The sequence below is a fragment of the Dermacentor variabilis genome, chromosome 3, assembly GCF_050947875.1.
Source record: "Dermacentor variabilis isolate Ectoservices chromosome 3, ASM5094787v1, whole genome shotgun sequence".
NCBI lineage: Eukaryota > Metazoa > Arthropoda > Arachnida > Ixodida > Ixodidae > Dermacentor > Dermacentor variabilis.
In genome coordinates, this window is record NC_134570.1 from 162,904,254 (window position 1) to 162,911,374 (window position 7,121).

Consider the following 7,121-nt stretch of genomic DNA (forward strand, 5'->3'; position numbering starts at 1 on the left):
GCTGGCTGCCAGAAACCTAACTTAGGCTTAATTACGTGAAGCTTATTGCTCGTTTTTGCGTCCCACAAGCGTTGCCAGTGGCTTCGCAGTTTGTTTCTGAGGAAAGGCTTCATGTCTGTGGCAGGGACTGCAGCAGAACGGCTACCCTGCGATGCCATTGATTTGGCCATCTCGTCAGCAAGCACATTTCCCTCGATTCCTCTATGGCCAGGAACCCAGCATATTACATGTCTGTGTGATGAGTAGATATTACATAAGTGTGTGTAGAGTTCATTGAAGACAGGATTTGTATGCTTTTGTAAAGAAATTAGTGCTTTTACAAGACTTAACGAGTCTGTGAATATTATTGCTCTGTCAAGTTTCAGTGTCTTTATGTGTTTTACTGCAGACAGTACTGCATAGGCTTCTACAGTGAAAATACTTGTTAGGGGGTTCAACACGTCAGATTCAGAAAGAGAGTGGCCAACAGCAGCGTAGGATACACCAGCATGGGATTTGGACGCGTCTGTGTAAAATTCGTAGCAGGAGTACTTCGATTGAAGCTCTCGGAAATGCATAGCAATTTCAAGCTCAGGAGCGTGCTTCGAGACCTCTACAAAGGATGTGTCACATTCTATCATCTGCCACTCCCAGGGCGGTAATAGATTAGCAGGAGCCATTAGGCGATGTTCGAGTATTGCGACATCCATTTCTTCACTAAGTTCTCTTACACGCAGCGACAAAGGAAGTCTCATGGAGGGTCTGTTACGGAAGAGTGTTTCACACGTTAAGTCGTTTACTGTCGTGAAACACGGATGTTCCTTGTTAGAGCGCACTTTAAGAAAATAGGTGAAGCTAATGTATGTTCTCTGAATATGCAGTGACCACTCGTCTGACTCTGCATATAGACATTCCACCGGGCTTGTTCTAAATGCGCCAGTGGCCAGACGGATACCTAGATGATGAACGGGGTCTAACATTTTTAGCGCACTCGGTGCAGCAGAGTGATATGCTACGGCACCATAATCCAACCGTGATCTAACTAGGCTCTTGTAAAGATTCAACAGGCACCTCCTGTCGCTACCCCATGCAGTGTGGGATGGAACTTTAAGTAAGTTCATGGTTTTTAGACATTTTGTTTTAAGACATTTTATGTGTGAAATGAAGGTGAGCCTGGAGTCAAGGATAACACCTAGAAATTTGTGTTCTTTGTTAACAGGAATTTGTTGTCCACCCAGTTCTACACAGGGATCAGGTACCAGGCCTCTCTTTCTTGTGAAGAGAACACAAGAACTTTTGTGCGGGTTGATTTTAAATCCATTTTGGTCTGCCCACTTTGACACCTTGTTTAAGCCCTGCTGTACCTGTCTTTCACACACTGTAAGGTAGCAGGATTTGAAACCTATCTGTATATCGTCTACGTAGACGGAATAATAAATGGCTGGGGGTAGTGAAAAACGGAGTGTATTCATCTTAACGATAAAAAGTGCGCAGCTAAGCACGCCTCCCTGGGGTAGACCAGTTTCCTGCGTAAAAGGACGTGACAGTGCATTACCGACTTTTACACGGAAGGTACGGTTTCACAAATAGCTTTCAATTATGTTCAGCATATTTCCACGGATGCCCGTTTCCGACAGGTCTCGCAAGATCCCGTAACGCCATGCCATGTCATACGCTTTTTCCATGTCAAGGAAGATCGATAGGAAATACTGTTTATGTATAAATGCATCGCGGATATATCCGTCAATGCGCACAAGGTGATCGATTGTGGACCGCCCTTCTGTAAAGCCACACTGAAAGGGACCGAGCATATTGCTGAGTTCAAGGAAATGTACAAGTCTGCGGTTAACCATTTTTTCAAAAATCTTACACAGACAGCTTGTTAGAGCTATCGGACGATAACTTGCCGCCAAGGACGGGTCTTTACCCTGCTTAAGAACAGGGACCACAATCGCTTCTTTCCATGTGAATGGGAGGTATCCCGTGGCCCAAATAGCGTTGAAAAGTGTGAGTAGTGTAAGTTTGGTGTCAGTATGTAAGTTTCTGATCATGTCATACATGACTCTATAAGGTCCCGGTGCCGTGCTTTTGCATGTGTTCAAGGCAGCTGTCAGCTCAGCAATATTGAAAGACCGGTTATAAGGTTCATTCTGTCTAGATTTTCGTATTATTGGCTTACATTCTTCTATGCGTTTGTATTTCAAAAAGGATTGCGAATAATGGTTTGAACTCGACACGCTCTCAAAGCGTTACCCAAGTGAGTCTGCCTGATCTTTCAGTGTTTCACCTTGTGTGTTTACCAAAGGGAGGGAGTATGTTTGTCGCCCTCTTATGCTATTTATCCTGTTCCAGACTTTGGCCTCGTCTGTATACGTGTTGATACCCGATAAAAAATTCTGCCAACTGTCTCTCCTGGCCTGTCGGCGGGTTCGCCTGCCTTGTGATTTTACTTTATTAAAGTTAATAAGATTCTCCGCAGTGGGAGAGGCGCGTTGCAACCCCCACGCTTTGTTTTGTTTCTTACGGGCGGTCCTACATTCGTCGTTCCACCACGGGACGCGTCGTTTGCATGCGAGACCACTTACTTAAGATATGCATTTAGATGCTGCATCCATTATGAAGGCTGTAAAATACTGCACAGCAGCATCAATTCCTAAAGAAGACATGTCATTCCATGAGGTCCTAGTGAGAGTTCGGAATTTCTCCCAGTCGGCTGTATCAATTTTCCACCTAGGAGCCTGTGGTAGATATTCGCTTTCTTTATATGTTCTTAGGAGTATGGGGAAGTGGTCGCTCCCGTAAGGATTGTCGTTAACTTCCCATTCAAGTTCGGGCAGTATAGACGGGGAAATTATACTAAGATCAATTGAAGAGAAGGTTCTGTTTGCGAGACAGTAATAAGTGGGTTCCTTCTTATTCAGCAGACAGGCACCGGACGAAAAAAGGAATTGTTCAACGAGGCGACCTCGCGCATCAATACGAGAGCCGCCCCACAGGGAGCTGTGCGCATTGAAATCACCCAGAACAACATAAGGTTCTGGCAATTGATCTATATAGGATTGAAATTCATGTTTCGTTAATTTGTAATGTGGGGGAATGTAAAGAGAGCTAATGGTGATGAGTTTGTTTAGGAGAACAGCTCGAACCGCCACTGCTTCGAGAGGCGTTTGTAGCTGTATAAGTTGACACGCAATGCTCTTATGGATAACAATGGCGACACCGCCCGATGATGCGACAGCATCATCGCGATCTTTGCGAAAAGTTATGCAGTGTCGGAGAAAGTTTGTGTGTTTGGATTTTAAGTGTGTTTCCTGTAGACACAGCACTTTTGGATTGTGTTGGTGGATGAGTTCCTGCACATCATCAAGGTTCCTAAGAAGACCTCTGACGTTCCATTGTATGATTTGTGTATCCATATTGGAGGTCAATAGGTGCTGTGTGTACAGAAACAGAAGGAGTGATTATGTAAATTACAGAGATTAAATTACAGGGCCCTTTCCAGGCCCTGTAACGGGAGTTCTGCCCTTTCTGGAGCGTTCGAGGGAGCCTCGCCGCTCCTTAGGCGCTTGGTGCGCCTTTAGGATAGGTGTTGTGTCCATTGCCTCTTGTGAGGCGCCGGACACGTGCTCTTGCGAGCGGGAAGTTACTAGCGAGGGTCCCGCCTTCGAGGGCAAGACCCCTGCGCCCACCAGCCCGGAGGTCGATGGGGCTCTCTGGGGGATTTGGCTGCGCCGGCCGTTGCCAGTGCTGGAAGGGACCTGGGAGGTTGAGGCAGCCTCGGCTGCGCCCACCTTCGGGGTCGATGGTCCCCTCTCCTGGGATGACGGAGCAGCGCTAGCTGCAACCGCCGCGGGGCAGATGGCGTAACTGCCGACGCACTGCTTGTGGGTCGGACAGCCGCCGGAGACCGTTGTGACGCTGCCCCCTGACTCGCCACATCGGCAAAGGTTTTCTTGGGCAGGTATGATACCCGCCTGCGTGCCTCCTTGAAAGTTATGTTTTCCTTGACTTTGATTGTAACAATTTCTTTTTCTTTTTTCCTGGAAGGGCACGACCGCGAGTACGCGGCGTGCCCCCCACCACAGTTTACACAGTGGAGAGCGTTCTCACAAGTTTCAATAGTGTGTTCTTGGGCACTACATTTAGCACAAGTTTGGCGGCCTCGGCAGCTCTGTGAGCTGTGGCCGAAGCGCTGGCATTTGAAACAACGGAGTGGATTTGGCACGTACGGCCTAACACGGAGCTTGATGTGCCCAGCCTCGATTGACTCGGGCAAGATATTTGATCCAAAAGTAATTATTAGGTGCTTCGTCTGAATCTCTTTACCATCCCGCCTCATCTTAATTCTTCTGACATTTATAACATTTTGTTCGCTGAAACCCTCCAGGAGTCTCGCTTCTGTCAGCTCAAGCAAATCGTCATCTGACACAACACCTCGGGTGGTGTTCATTGTACGGTGTTGAGTTACTGTTATGGGGGTCTCCCCAAATGACACTAGTTGCGGTAGTTTCTCATATTGTTTTACATCGCGGAGCTCCAAGAGGAGGTCGCCGCTTGCCATCCTCGACACCTTGTAACCTGCACCAAAAACATCAGTCAGGCACTTTGAAACAAGGAATGGTGAAATGTTTCGGACTACTTTGTTTGGCTTTTCAGAATGAATTACGTGGAAGCGTGGAAAATTCTGGGTTTGGCGACCAAAAAACTTGAAGACATCTTCGGTGCGCCCTCGTTTCTGAGGGCGATGAGCAAGGGAGGGGAAAGAAGTTTCCATGAATAATGTATACATTTGGCAACAGCGCCGACCGCCCACCACGGAGCCCAACGAGGGGACGCGGCAAATCTTGCATACAAGTCTGCACGGCGCCAGTCGTACGCCGTCACTATAACCAAATATGGTGTACCCAAGGTTGGATAACCACACAGGGTTAACCCTTGCCGCCAAGAAGAAAGGAAGTAAATAGAAGAGAAAAGGAGACAAGAAAGGTGGAAAGTAAGGGAAAGACGAAGGTTGTAGGGAGAGAGAGACAGGAAAAGGCGACTGCCGATTTCCTCCAGGTGGGTCGGTCTGGAGGTGCCGTCTATGTGAAGCCGAGGCCAAAGAGGTGTGTTGCTTCCGCCGGGGGGCCTTAAAGGTCCGAGCACCCAGCATCGGCTCAACCCCCAGGATCCCCCTTTCCCCAGACACGGCTAAGCCGCGCACGGCTACACGCAGGAGGGGCCAACCCTCATGTGCTCGGGTACGTGGTGTCGCAACACACCAAACGCGATAAAATACGGTAACCATTCTCAACCACAACCGCGCAGGGCCTGCACGTGGCGTTTACCTTGTCTTACATTATTTACAGAGTTATTCCGCGGAATTTCGAGAATGATAGCGCATAAACATATGTAATGAAACGAAACACCGACAGCACAGCCTTTTATGTTTTTGCGACGTGGCCACTTCTCAACCACGTTCCGACGCGGCCGGCGTTAGTGCTTACCGGATGTTAGTAAACTTACCGGATGAATATCGCAGTGTATCATGGTTGTGTTCTTTCTGCATGGCCATAGCATTTTCTGTATAAAATGTTAGGTAAAATGCAACCACTCCGCAATATTTTTCAGGTATACGACGCAAGCCTGAGAACTGCCCTCAAAAATCACACCCAGTATCTGTGCACGACTCGCTCGTGTCAAAAGCCTCAAGCGTGTACGGATAGTGCCGCTCAGCGAGCCTCCCTCATGGTGGTCAATACCTGCTCGGTACGAGACTCCGTGTATGTCTTGTAATGAACAAAATACATTTGTGTGAAGCAACGGTAATAGCAGTGTGAACACACAGTTTGAATGGAAGTGGCAAATTCAAAGTGCCTTGCTTGAAGGCGGCTCCTCACTAAGATTTTTCTATTTTTTTAACATCTATGCTTATGTCAAGCACATTTTGCAGATTTATGAATATTCTTAAATATCACTCACATTTGCTCAGGAAAGAAACAGTAATGCTGTGCAATTTAAGGTGAAAGTATCGTTACTGTAACTATAGAGGTGAAACAATATAAAATTAGACGTGCACTTAGATTGAGATGCACTCAAATGAACACTGGGTGACTGAAAATAATCCTAATGGTCAAAACAATATCCGATACTGTAACTGGAGCTTTTAGATGCTAAGCTCCGTTAAATAAGAATGTGTGTTACTTAATGTTCTCTAAGCTACGAAAAGGTTGCACAATTAATGTTTGTTGTCTCATGTCTTCAAATAAGGTACCTATTTAGTGTGCAAAGCATTGTTAAAAAATGTGCACGTGACAGCACCTATCCACTACAGCCATAGCTTGTCACACCCGTTCCTGGCAATCACATCTTTGGTAGTCCTGCAGCCACCTTCAACACTTGCCGCACTTCGCTGATTGGCGTCCTCAAGATTCGCTTCAGGTGTCTCCAGCGGCAATGGGCGCTCTACTATGGGCCAAGGTTTATTTCTAAAATCACTGCCGCCTGCGCATTACGGCTTAACTTGTGCATGCGTGCTAAGCTTTCAGAGCGAGATGACAGCTCTGGCATCGACGACTTTGATGGAGACGCAGGCACACTCGACGACAACAAAGATCAGGCAGTGGCTGCACTGTACAGGGCGGCCAGGCAGAAGCATGACAGGATGCTGCAATGTTCCGAGCAGGCCTGTAGATCACCACATTACCCTGCAAATTGCAGCCATAAAAATTGTAAATACAGTCGCTGTAAGTGCAGTATTTATTTTGTTGCAGAAAGCAACAGACAGCTGGAAGACACAGCATATTTTGGTAGCTAGTTCGTAATCGTACCAGTGGCTGGTAGTAAAAGACAGTTATTTTGATGGTGCAACTACAGTGTGAAATTCAACGTACTCTTCAGTGTTCACAGGTGAACGGAGGGATTAGCTTTTTTTTATGTGCCACAAGATTTCATTTGTCATGGCACGCTATAGGCAGGTTGCGAACGTAGTTCCCGCGCCTACTAGGACGCCCCTCGCGGCGGCGAGCGCGCAACTGGCAGGATACGACCGGCCCGCTTGGGATCGAAAGGCCTGTCTGTGCCCTTTTTCGCGCGTAGCTGTTGCCTTTTCTGAGTAATGTTGAAGGGCAACCCGAGCTGTTACGTAGTGGGCTGCAACAGCA